Below are 12820 nucleotides of genomic sequence, written 5' to 3'. Positions count from 1 at the left end.
CAGTTTCGTTGATTTGTTTCATTTGTGTAGCAGTTTCGATGATTTGTTGTTTGTATTGATTAAGCATTTCTTACATAAACTAACGTATTTTGTGGGTGTTGTTTGTGTATGATTAGCCATGGACGATGACGATGAGCCCTACTCTCCTAGTTTTAGTTTTCCAGTCACTCCGACTGGCATGTCACCCGAGCAGATGGGCTCGTTTTTGTCTCAATTCACACCAGAGCAAATCGTGATGGCACAGCACCTTTGGGGTGTAGGTGCAGGTACCTCTAGACGTACTACGGCCGACCCTACGCCTGGGACTAGTGTGGTCCCTACACCGAGCGGCCCCACACCTCAGTCTAGTGTGCCCCCTACACCTAGGACTCGTGTGCCCTCTACACCGATGGGTGGTTCATCCTTGAGACGACGTCGTCATCGTTTTGAGGTGGTGGTTGCTGTGGTAGCGGTTCTATCGATGCATCCACACCATCAAGAGAGTGTCCACCCATCTCTTTAGTAGATAGTTCACCAATGGGTACACCACGTACACCTTGGGGATCACACGAGCATGATCCTAGCAAGGTGTACAGGAGCAGGGATGGGGCTGTTGTGGCAGATAGGGTGGGAAAGGAAATGCGATAGAGGATTCGACAGCTCTGTACGATTCATTTTGGTCACACTGTGATGGAGATTTGGGAAAATATCAATCTTGAGAGAAAGAATTACATCATTGACACCATTCAGAGAGAGTACAGGCCGGCAGAGGGATACAATCAGGTCTGGAACGCCTGGATTTTGAGCGTGGCAAGGTCCACAATGTCACACCGTCGGACAGAGGCCAGAGACAGGTTCAATGACGGCGATCCCAAGCTGGCATGGTTGGACGCAGAGGAGTGGATTGGGATTGCACGAGAGACACAAGACAATCCCAATAGATTTCAGCAGCAGAGAGATGCAGCCAGAGCACGTTTGGAGTCTGCTGGAGCATCACATCTTGGGAGTGGAGGCTACGATACGCTTCGACATGAGTTTGTAAGTATTATACATATGCTTTAATTATTGATAGTATATATGTTATTTGAAGATTTATCTAATGATTAAACCATAATTTTGCAGGAAGGTGCCGTAAAGCGCCGTTCGACACGCCAAGAGGAGAAGTATGGGTACAAGCATGGACTTGTGGCCCTTTTGACCCAGCTCCTGCAGGAGGAGGGAGAGGACGTCAATTGGGAGCCCTTACCATGAGGGCTTCTCACTCAGTGATTATTTGCATATGTACAGTTTTGTAGTACTTATTTCTATGGTTTATGGTTATGTTTATGGTATGGTTAAGGTTTGACAGTCAACTTATGTTTATGGTTTATGGTTATGGTTGTGCAAGGCTATGGTTATGGTTATGGTTGTGCAAGGTTATGGTTATGGTTTTGGTTCAGGTGATGGTTATGGTTATGGTTTTGCTATGATGGTATAGCAATCGTGTGATGGTTATGGTTATGGTGTGACAAGCAAGTTATGGTAATGGTTAAGGTATGGTTTTACAGTTTTCGACTCATGTTTTAATCATGTTAACAACTTATGTTATTCTCTAAATTTTGCTAATTGTCATACACTCGCTCTTTAGTGTCAGCTTGTAGGTGGAGTGTGGTTGCTTGTGCACTCTTCCTTTGGACAGAGAGGGTTGTTTTCTTTTGCTGCAGTACATGCAGCATTAGTTCCCAGCCCTCTCTGCCCAAAAAAAAATTCCAGGTTTTGGTCGTCGGTACAGGTTATGGTAACACCGTCGGTAGAGCTAATGAAATCAACGCCGGAATTTATTTTACTAATACCGGTGCTTGATCCGTTGATTATTTCAAAGCCTATTAATAGGCCTACTCCGATGCCTGCCACACCAATAGTCATACCGACGCTACGATACCGGCGTCTCTTTCGAGGCTTATTTTAGCGTTTTTTAGTTTAAAAATTGGCGCTATTTCGTTGATACCTGCGTTGACTTCTGCACGACCTCTTGTAGTGAGAATGATGGAATTTTGCAAAAAAAATCCTTGGTCTAACCTCCTAGCAAGTCCTTGGTTGATTCTGCAAGCCCTCTTTGTTCTGATTATGGATAGCTTATAGCACTATTTTCCTGTAGTTCATGGTCCTCCCTTTGCTCCTAGGCCCCTTCCAGCAGGCAGCTCTCAGCTCTCCTCAACTTGTAGCTCGCAGGTCATCCTTTGATTGTAGCCCTTGACACTCCTTCACTTGTAGCTGGCAGCCATTCAGCACCTCGGCCAATCCCATTGTAGCTACTCCTAAGCGGCCCCCTTGGAGGTCAGAGGCTTCCTCAGTAGCCCCCTAGTGGTAGGCCTCCCTTCTATAGCTCTATCCTATGGTAGTGCCTTTTAGCATTCAAATTCTTCTCCTCTTTGGATCAGGTCCAACCTCCAATCAACTTGCTCTACCAAAAGAACATCCCAATCTAGTTTTAACCATCACATCTTGCAGTGCTACCAAAGTAGCATCATTATTTGCTACTCTTGGCCCTTCTTCACGTGCAGATCTTGACCCTCTCTCCTCCTGCTTGCAGCCTAATCACAACCTTGCAAATGATGTTGCTGCGTGCCCAAAAGCAACCCTTCAATCTGGACTCTTGACCCCCTTCAACTCCTTCTATCACTCGGTCTCCTCTATATTGAGTCTCTAATGCTCGCTTTTTCCCACCACTGATAGATCTCAGCCCATGTGGGAGTCACCCTCAACTTTCAAGTCACCCTTTGATTGCATCCCTTGATACTCCTTCACTTGCAGCTGGCGGCCCTTCAACACCTTGGCCAATCCCACTGCAGTTTCTCCAGAGTGGCCCCCTAGGTCACGGACTTCCTCAGAAGCCCCCCTAGTAGTAGGCCTCCCTTCTAAGATCTCTCCTCCTCTTTGGATCAGGTTCAACCTGCAATCCACCTACTCTACCATAAGATCACCCCGATCTGCTTTTGTCCATCACACCATGCAATGCTACCAAAGTAGTATAATGCTAGTCTTGAAGAAAGCGCCTTGAAAAGACAAATCTAAATATATTTTCAAATGTTAGATTTGCAAAATCCCCCCAAAAAATTACATCTTTTTTGTTAGGTGTATGTATACAGGTACCTTTACCCTAATTTATCCTACTCACCATCCTAGAAAAATTTCTTGGCCATCCCTTACCGTCTCAGTTGATTAGAAATTTTGTAAATGCCAATGTTTGATGGCTCGCTAAGGGTGCTATGGCAAAAAATCATGATTGTGAAATATCATACGGATGAGAAGGTAGCCAAATGACATGAAAGTTTGCAAGGGCCAATAATGCACCCTAGTCCTAGTCCTTTTAGAGTTTCATGACCATCGCTTATTGTCTCATTGGTTTAGAGTGCACGTATGCCATTATTTTACCATAAGGTCCTGACCAATCCCTATGGTGATTGTGTAGTCTCATAACGATGAAAAGGTAACCGAAGTACAAAATGCAGCCTACTCTCATAGTCATTGCTTACCATCTTGCAAGTCAAGGACTACACAAATGACACTTTTTTTTCCATACTAAGGACCTAGGCAATCCCTATGAAAAAATTGGCGATTGTGCAATTGGATACCGACAAGAAGGTAACCAAAGGACATTAAAATTTGTAGGGACAAGTAATACATCCAATTTCTTTTTCCTACAGAGTTTCATAACTATCACTTATTGTCTCACTAGTGTTGGGCTAAACAAATACCAATATTTTGCAATAGGGATTGCTAAGGATCCTAGGGCCTAAACCTTGCAAATGTGTAGGCCTATACAGACAAGATGATAACTGAAGCCCATGAAACATTTCAAGGGTAGTTAATGCACCCTATGCCCCACCCCTATAAACTTCCATGTCCATTGCTTATCGTCTCCTCGGTCAGGGACTGTGTAAGTGCTCTCAACAATCCTTATGGCCAAAATTTGATGATTGTGCAGCCCCATACCGGTGAGATGGTAATTGAAGGCCATGAAACTTTGTAGTGGTGGGTAGTGCAATGTGCTCCCTATCCTTGCAAAGTTTCATGGCCATCACATATCATCTTATTGGTTTATGATTGCACAAATACCAACTTATTGCCATAGGGTGTTCATCGAGCCCTATGGAAAAAAATTGGTGATTATGCAGTTCCATAGAGATAATATGATAAGCAAAGTCCATGGAAATTTGTATAGGGACAAGTAATGTAGTCTACGTCCTATCCCTAAAAAGTTTCATGGCCATCACATACCATCTGGCCAGTCTCGGATTGCGTGAATGCCAATTTTTGGCCACAACACCCTCACAGCCCTATGAAAAATAATCAACCATTGTGCAACCCCATATTGATGAGATGGTAGAAAAATACCATGCAACATTATACGTGTGGATAATTCACCCTATTGTTGACCCTTGCAAAATTTCAATGCCTTTAATCTCATCGGTATAGGATTGCACAGTTGCCAACTAATTACCATAGGGCCCACAATGAGCTATGGAAAAAAAATTGGTGATTCTTTTTTAAAGGGGTAGGTAATACATTCTTCTTCCCACCTTTGCAAATTTGCATGGCCCCATTGGTTACCGTCTCCTAGAACTAAGGCTCTGCAAATGCAAATTTTTTACTATAGGCTCGCTAAAGGCCGTAAGGCAAACAATAGGCAATTGTGCAGCCCCAAATAGACAAGACAATAACCGAACTCAATGAAACATTGTAGGGTTGGAAATGATTGTACTCCCTATCCATGCAAGGTTTCATGGCCATCGCTTATCATCTCATCCTTTTAGAACAACGCAAACGTAATTTTTTTACCATACAGTCTTGAGAGAACCCTATGGAAGAAAATTAGTGATTGTGAAGCCTTTGAAAAAATAGGTAATGCATCCTACTCTCTTCCCTTGCAAAGTTTTGTGGAAATCACTTATCGTCTTGTAGCAAATTCTTTAGTCCCATAACAATGAAAAGGTAGCCAAAGGCTACTTAAATTTGCATGGATAGGTAATTCTCCCTCTGGGTGAAAAGTTTTATGGCCATCGCTTAATGTAACATCGGTGTTGGGCTACACAAACTCCAACCTTTTGCCATAGGATTCACTAAGGACCCTATGACAAAACATTGGCAATTATGCACCCTCAAATTGATGAGACAATAACCAAAGGATATGAAACTTTTAGAGGCTGGTAATGCACCCTACTCATCACACTTACAAAGTTTCATGGCCATTACTTATTGTCTCACCGGTCTAGAGTTGTACAAATATCAATTTTTAGCCATAGGGCTCACTAAGAACCCTATGAAATAAATTGGCAATTTTCCAGCTCTATTCTAATGTGGTGGGAGATGAAGGCCATGAATCTTTGCAGGGAAGAATGGTAGCACATCCTAATCCCTATCCCTACAAAATTTCATGGTCATCGCTTAATGTGTCATGTAGTGCCATAAGTACAAGACAACAATCAAAGGACATGTAAATTTACAAGGGCATGCAATGCATTCTAGTCTCCAAACCTACAAGGTTTCATGGTCATCACAAATTGTCTCGACAAAAGTCTGAAGCTACACAAATGCCAAATTTTTGCAGTAGGGCTTGATAAGGACCCTATGGCAAAAGAATGACTATTATCAAAAAACCATACTAACAAGATGGTAGATGAAGGACATGAGAGTTTTTGGGGAATATAATGCAACCTACTTTACATCCATACAAAGTTTCATGGCCATCGCTTACCATGTTGGCGGATTGAGATTGCACAAACTCCAATTTTTGGCCATAGAGACCTCAACCAGCCCTATGGAAAAAAACTGATGATTGTGTAGCCCCATACAAATGAGATAGTAACTAAATTCCATGAAACTTTTCTATGGTAGTCAATGTTGCCTACTAGCTATCTTTGCAAAGTTTTATGGCCATCATTCACTATCTCGTTGGTCTAGGACTACACAAATGTCCATTTTCTACCATAGGTACCTCAAGGAGCCCTATGGCAAGAAATTGGTGATTATGCAGTCCCATACCAATGAGATGGTAACCATGAGACTTTAGAGGGGTAGGTAATGCAACCTAGTCTCTACCCTTACAAATTTTCATGGCCATCTCTTATGGTCTTGCCGGTCTAAGATTGCACAAACTCCACTTTTTACCATAGGACCCTCAATGATCCCTATGACAAAAAACTGGCAATTGTGCAATCCCATACAAACAAGATGGTAGCTAAAGGGCATGAAACTTTGGAAGGATAGGTGACCTACTTTTTGCTTTTTGCAAAGTTTCATGGCAATCGTTTAGCATCTCACCCGATGGGCTACACAAACGCTAATTTTTGGTGATTATGCAGCTCCATGTAGACGAGGCGGTCACCAAATGCCATGAAAGTGTGTAGGGATATATAATAAACCCTAGTTCTTCTCCCTACAAAGTTTCATGGCCATCGCATACTATCTTGCTAATCTGGAACTACACAAGGGCCAATTTTTTTTCCATGGGGTCCTCAGCAAGCCCTATGGAAAAAAATTAACAATTGTGTAGCTGCATACCCAAGAGATGGTAACCGAAGTCCATGAAACTTTGTAGGGGTAGGTGATTCAATCTAATCACAATCCTTCCAAAGTTTCATGGCCATTGCTAATCATCGTGAAGGTTCGGGACTGCACAAATGCCAATATCTTGCCATAGGACCCTTAGGAAGCCCTATGGCATAAAATTGGTGATTGTGTAATCCCATACTCGAGGATATAATCAAAAAATAAGAAATTATGCAAGGGAGGGTAATGCGCCCTAGTCTTTGACCTGCAAAGTTTCGTGGCCATCGGTTACTGTCTCACTGGTTGCGCAAACTCCAATTTTCTTCCATAGGGCTTAAAAAGGATCCTATGGAAAAATTTAGCAATTGTGCAGCCCCATATGAATGCAATGGTAACTTAAGTCAATGAACCTATGAAAAGATTGATGAAGCAACTAATAATCTCCCTTGCAAAGTTTCATGGACACATTTTTTAATCATCTCGCAAGTTTTGGAGATTGCAAAGTCCAATTTTTTTTCCAATAGGGCCCTCAAGGAGCCCTATGGTATAAGATTGATGATTGTGAAATCCCATACCAATGAGATGGTAATCAAAGGCCATGAAACTTTGTATGGGTCTCCACCCCTGGTAAGTTTCATGGCAATCTCTTACCATCTCATTGGTGTTGGGCTATGAAAATACCAATATTTTGCCATAGGGCTCGCTAGGGGCCCTATGTGAGAGATACTCCTCCCCAAGGGTCTATGAACATGTAATCCCATCTTGCTATGAACCATTGCATTTTTGTAATTAATGTAGTCATCAAAATAAGAAGAGTCCTTGGGAAACTTGTCTGATGAGTCTCATCCATCAGTGCTTTGTATGCTTGCACAATCTGCTAAGCACTTGGGTCGATTGTAGGCTTGTACAAAATCTTTACAATGTGAGGGTTGTGGATTATGGATTTTCAAAACAAGTCAAAGAATAACTTCTAGGATACTGAGCTAAAGGAGTGTTTGTACATTAGCTAGACACTGATGACCCCATACATTAAACATGACAATATTGAAGTATCACATTGCCATTACTAAGGAAAGTATGTTCCTAGCTATCCATGTTTCTTTTGCTAGTCTCAAGGCAAGTTCATGAGCATTTGTATACAATCATTAGTTAGTGACAATGAGTTCCTTCTCTAGCTTGGATTGCACCTACTCGATACTTCCCATAGGTGAAGGTTTATGCATTGGTGGTCTAAATTCTAGATTTCCCACAGTGTAATGGTACCATGCTTGGAATGTATTTGGCACAATACAATCCATTGATAGTAACCTTCTCTTTTCTTCCCCATCGTGCGTGGTTGTGATAAGCCCTTGTAGTTTCACTCCGATTTGAAGATGCTCTTCCACCATAAGGTGAGAGAGTATATCCACCCATATCATTGGAGATAGAATGTCAGTCATCACACACACACACACACACACACACACACACACACACACCCATCCTTCAAGTTAGTTAGAACTAATCAAACATATGTTAGACTCAAAATATTATGACCTTAAAGCAATTTAAATCATATGAAAATAAAAATATTTCGATTATAAATGATAAAAGGTTACACGTTACTTCAAAGAATGTGCATAAATACAAAAAAGTTCAATGAACCAATTTTGGTCCCTACAATCGAGGTTCTACCCTTTTATTTACTTACATCTTGGGTATCAAAGTTTAGAATGTCTACTTGTGTAGTGAGAGCTAGATCCTCTTTCTCATATCAGTCTTCCCCTCGAGAGGTATCTGTAGGTCGTAACACATGAAAGACGTTTACATGGGAGTATTGTTCATTGACATCATCTCTACACAAATACCTATTGAGTTCAGTGCCATTGGATATGCCTTAGCTAAGTTCCAAGCACATCTAGGCTTCTCATAGTTGTTGAGAGTAATAATGACATTTTGAGATTGAACTTAAGAATGGGTCCATAGACTCTACTAAACCAATATTGAGGTACATAATAGAATCAGTTGTCGCTATCTGACTTCTTCTAGACTTGAATTATGACTTTATCACAGAAGCCATATCCTTGATTGAGCATGAGTGCCTTCTTCCTAAGGATAATTTTGTGGCTTGGCATATCTAGGAGTGAGCTAGCATAGCTTAAGATAAAGAACATATCCTTGAACTTTGATGTCTCCCTCACTTGGGAGTTCATACAGACGGTTAAGAAGATCCACTAAAAACAAGACAAGCAGAGAGAAGATTGAATACTCATGTATACCAAAATTGAGTGTATGCTCTTAATTCATCAAAATTTGATTTTTATGGTTTCATACAACATTATTGATGGTTTGGGGATAACTCTCTAAATACTCTTTCAACTCTCATAACTCTTAGACCTCCCACAAGACAACATGGTCTACAGTTATCTTCTAGCTTTTCTTTCCATATGATACCTGCAAGTGCTTCAAACTTCTTGGCAATATCAATAATCCTTGGCATTTGTGAACACATTTTCAAGTAGTAGTACATATCCTCTAGGTCTAGCCACATCCAAAGTTGAAGTAGTTTGAGGTTGAAAAACCAATACCTCGGGCTATCATCAATATAGATAAAGAATTGGTGGAAAGGTTCTTGCTGACAAGTAAGGTAACTATGGTTACCACTCTTCCGACAAGTTGTGGTTCCTGGAATTGCAAAGACATTGGTCCTAATCTCTAGGTAAAAGAGTTCCCTTGTACCCCTCAATAATCACATTGCCATATTGTTGAATACTATGGCCAAAACCTTGTTTCCCTTGGTAAAGTATTCAGACGTTGCCTTAAAATCCATTTGTTACTACAAAACAAACATTCAGATAACCACTATAATAACTTCATCATTACTAAAGACCACATAATCCCATACAAGAAGACAAGTCAAGCAGAAATCACCAATCAATGTGTGGGACGCATGTCTAACCTCGTCATCCTATCTTATTGCAGTATTAGCGAGAACCACGATCAAATTGTCAATCCATGGGGGATAAAGGTGACTCGACTAGTGCATAGAGGCTACATGAGGTTTTCAATCTCTCAAAAAACAACTAACAACTCGCATCTAACTCAAGCTACACTCAAGTGACTGAAATTACCAAAAGTCAATCGCTCATCGGCAAACAAATCACATCCGTTACAGCATCAAATGATATCCAAACGTAACAAAACTTCTAGGCTATGTTTATAAGACCTAAGCACACATACTTATGGTCTCATACCCCACTTTAGGTCAAGTTTTAAAATCGCAATTATTAACAGCAGTGGATTTTTGACCTAGTCGTTTTTGACCCAAAATGCATCTAAATGCTTAGCAATGATGCCCCAATACCCCGCCTATGCTTAGTTTTTGATTTGAAAGTGTAAATTCTTAGTTATGATGAAATTAGGCCGCAGGTCAACGACACCAAAAGCTACGAAACTCCGTGACTGCTTACGTCAATGCGTAGAGCTCTTACCTACGGTTGCAATGCAACAAATGCAATTGCAATGTGACAACTGGGGAGGGAGTAGGAAGCGCGAGAAGGAGAGGAGTGAGCGCCGTTATCTCACGCTGTGTATCTCATTATCCAAAACTTAAAAATAACTTACAAAAATTGGCTTTTATACCTTAGCCAAGGTTTTTGGTGGTCAAAACTAATAATCTGGGAGTTCTATCAAAGATGGGTAATGACAGGATGATACAATCTGGAAGCTCGTAGCCCCGGCTCATTAATTATAGAGTTTATCCGAGAGAATAGGAGTTACAATATTCTCAATTTATCAAAATAATAAGTGTTTTACAATGAGAACTTCAAAAAATGGTATCCCTGTTAGCTTGCTACTAACATTCCCCCCCTCCTCGCCTGTGTCGTCCCTTGACACAGCTTTATGGGCTGAAATAGTCTTTGGGCTGGCGGCTAGCGAGGCGGTCTTTAAGCGCATTCAGTGCCTTTTGGTATCTGATTTTCCTCTCTTTATTTGGCACTTGCAGAAACTGCATGGTTACTCAAATCTTCATCTCCATCGCTGAGTAGCCTACAAACCTTGATGTGAGGTTGCTGATCATTGGTGCAAATATCTTCATTCACCAAGTGAAGAATTCCGTGTAGAATGATTCCTTGAATGCCAGCATATTGTGTGAAGGTAGAAACATGCATATGGCATAGAAGTCATAGAGGACTTCTTCGGAAGGTTGGCCACTGAGATCATAGCACAAACCTTTATTACCCTCGAGGAATGACATCCAAGGGGCGCCTGATTGCTCTGGCTCATTGAATACTTCGATGCAAGTGAGAAGCATTTTGTAGATTTTATATCACATTGCAAAGGATAGATCATGTAGACTCTTGAAGAATGACATGGCACCCTTTAGGGTTTTCACCATGTATTCCTATGTGGCCAGTCCCTTTTCTGGAGCTGGAAATCTCGGATAGTTTAGCCAGGTTGGCCGCTTCTTTGTTAGTGCCTCATGTGCTTGCCAAGTCCTTACTCTTGGTACAGGACAGAAGGTTGGATCTCTTTGCAAGGCCACATGTACTCTTGTGAACAAAATCAAGTATCTTGGATTTTTGTTCAACCAGCTCAACCTCCACTTCAAATGGTCTTTATCTATGCCGTCGACTTGCATGTCTGCGTAAAGACTTTCTTTTACCTGTAGTAATTCCACTTTTATGAGAGGGTATGGCAGGGACTGGCGGAGTGAGTTGTGTAACTTTGAAGGAATGAAAAAATCTCAACTCCCAATCCATCGCTACCTTCCACTACTCATCCACCTCTTGTGTAATCTTTTCTTTCAATGCATTTTCTTCAGCCTTTGAGAGCTGGACCATGGGCACTGTGTCTTCATCTGTAATGTTTACCTGAAAATCTTCCTCACCACTCAACTGTGTTGTGGACTGTGTCTCCAATTCAGTAAATGACACTTAGGGTATATCTACTTGAAGCTGCTCCAAAGTGCCAACCTCTTCTTGCATTTCCGTCTTTCCGTCTCTCAACAATTGGTTAACTCTTTTAAGCTCGGTTATTTCTTTTAGCAATTCTTCTTCTCTTTGGACCCGCATCAAAGCCAGGTCCCTGCGCTGAGATTTCTCCATCTTTAACTCTAGCTCAAGGTCCCTGTTCTTTTTCTCTAATGTGTACACTTCATTTGTCCCTTTGATCAAGTCTACGGCTAGATTCTCTCGTATTTGCCGCAAGAAAATTGCATGATCATTTATTCTTTGTTCGGAATATTGTAAAGAAGCATTCGCGACATCCAACTGCACTTGAATTTTTTGAGCTGACAGGGTTGTTGTTAGAAGTTCGTTTGTAACTTCTCTCAGCTGTTCATCCTTGTCTTTACATGCATCTGACAGCTTTGTAAGTAGGTCACCTAACTCTTCCATCTCCTTCTGCTGTCTATCTCTTGCTAGCTGATGTTGTTCAGCTTCAGCTTCCATGTCTTGTGCTTGCCTCTAAAGATCGATGATGACATTTAATCTGTCTTCTAACTCTCCTTGGAGAGCGTCAATCAACATCTCTAGTTCTTTAGCCTTTGTGCTGCTAATCAGAGTCTTTCCGTCATATCCTGCATTTGCCTTGCATATTCGTTGACTTGCAAGATTACCTCATCATTAGACTTCCAGTCTTCTTGTCGTTCCAACTGGGTGGATGTTTCTGCAACTTCTTGTGTGTCTCTCGACTGCGTTGTGGCTGCTGGATCTTCTTGCCCTTGAGGTTGTGGTTGGCCTTCTTTTGCTTTGTCATCCTGAGGCTTTGTGGATGCCTCGACTGTTTCTTGCTGTGTGGAGGTAGAAGGTGTTGGCTTGGATTTTGTTGTCTGCTCTTGTGCAATACTTGTTTCTTGTTGTGCAGATTCATCTGCCTTTTGCTGTTCAAGCTCCTGTGTAGCTTTGGCTACTTTCTCTTGTTTAGGCTCAGCTTCTTTCTCTTTTTGTTGCTCTTGTGCAGATTCTTCTGCTTATTTTGATTCAGGTTTTGTCTACAATAGATATAGTGGAAATTTGAGACTCTGAGCTCCAAAGTGGGTCAAACTTGGCTAGTGGGTTTAATACATCATGTACATTGGATGTATGATGGCAAAATATCAAAATTCCTTCATTTTGGCTAGAAAGTAAATAATCGCGATTATTAACATTCCTACCAATTTCAACATTTTTTGGCACAATGTGGTTCTAGGCAGTGTATAGACCGTGTGTATGTGATATGAGATGATTTGGATCAAGAAATGTTGTCCATAACCCAAAAATTGGCTTGCAAAGACTTCTTTGCGTTTTCTAGTAATTTTCCGAGTTATAGGTGCTCATTTTGGCTCATA

At 41.3% G+C, this 12820-nt stretch overlaps 1 pseudogene; it reads left to right on the top strand.

Annotated features, from left to right (window-relative positions):
* Nucleotides 1–516: 516 nt before the first annotated feature.
* Nucleotides 517–2202, top strand: LOC147463249 (uncharacterized; annotated as a pseudogene).
* Nucleotides 2203–12820: the final 10618 nt, after the last annotated feature.

This window comes from Adiantum capillus-veneris, chromosome 2 (assembly GCF_014529385.1).
Source record: "Adiantum capillus-veneris isolate H3 chromosome 2, ASM1452938v2, whole genome shotgun sequence".
NCBI classification, from domain to species: Eukaryota; Viridiplantae; Streptophyta; class Polypodiopsida; order Polypodiales; family Pteridaceae; genus Adiantum; species Adiantum capillus-veneris.
The sequence above is the reverse complement of the archived record's forward strand: the minus strand, read 5'-3'. Positions and strand labels throughout refer to the sequence as shown.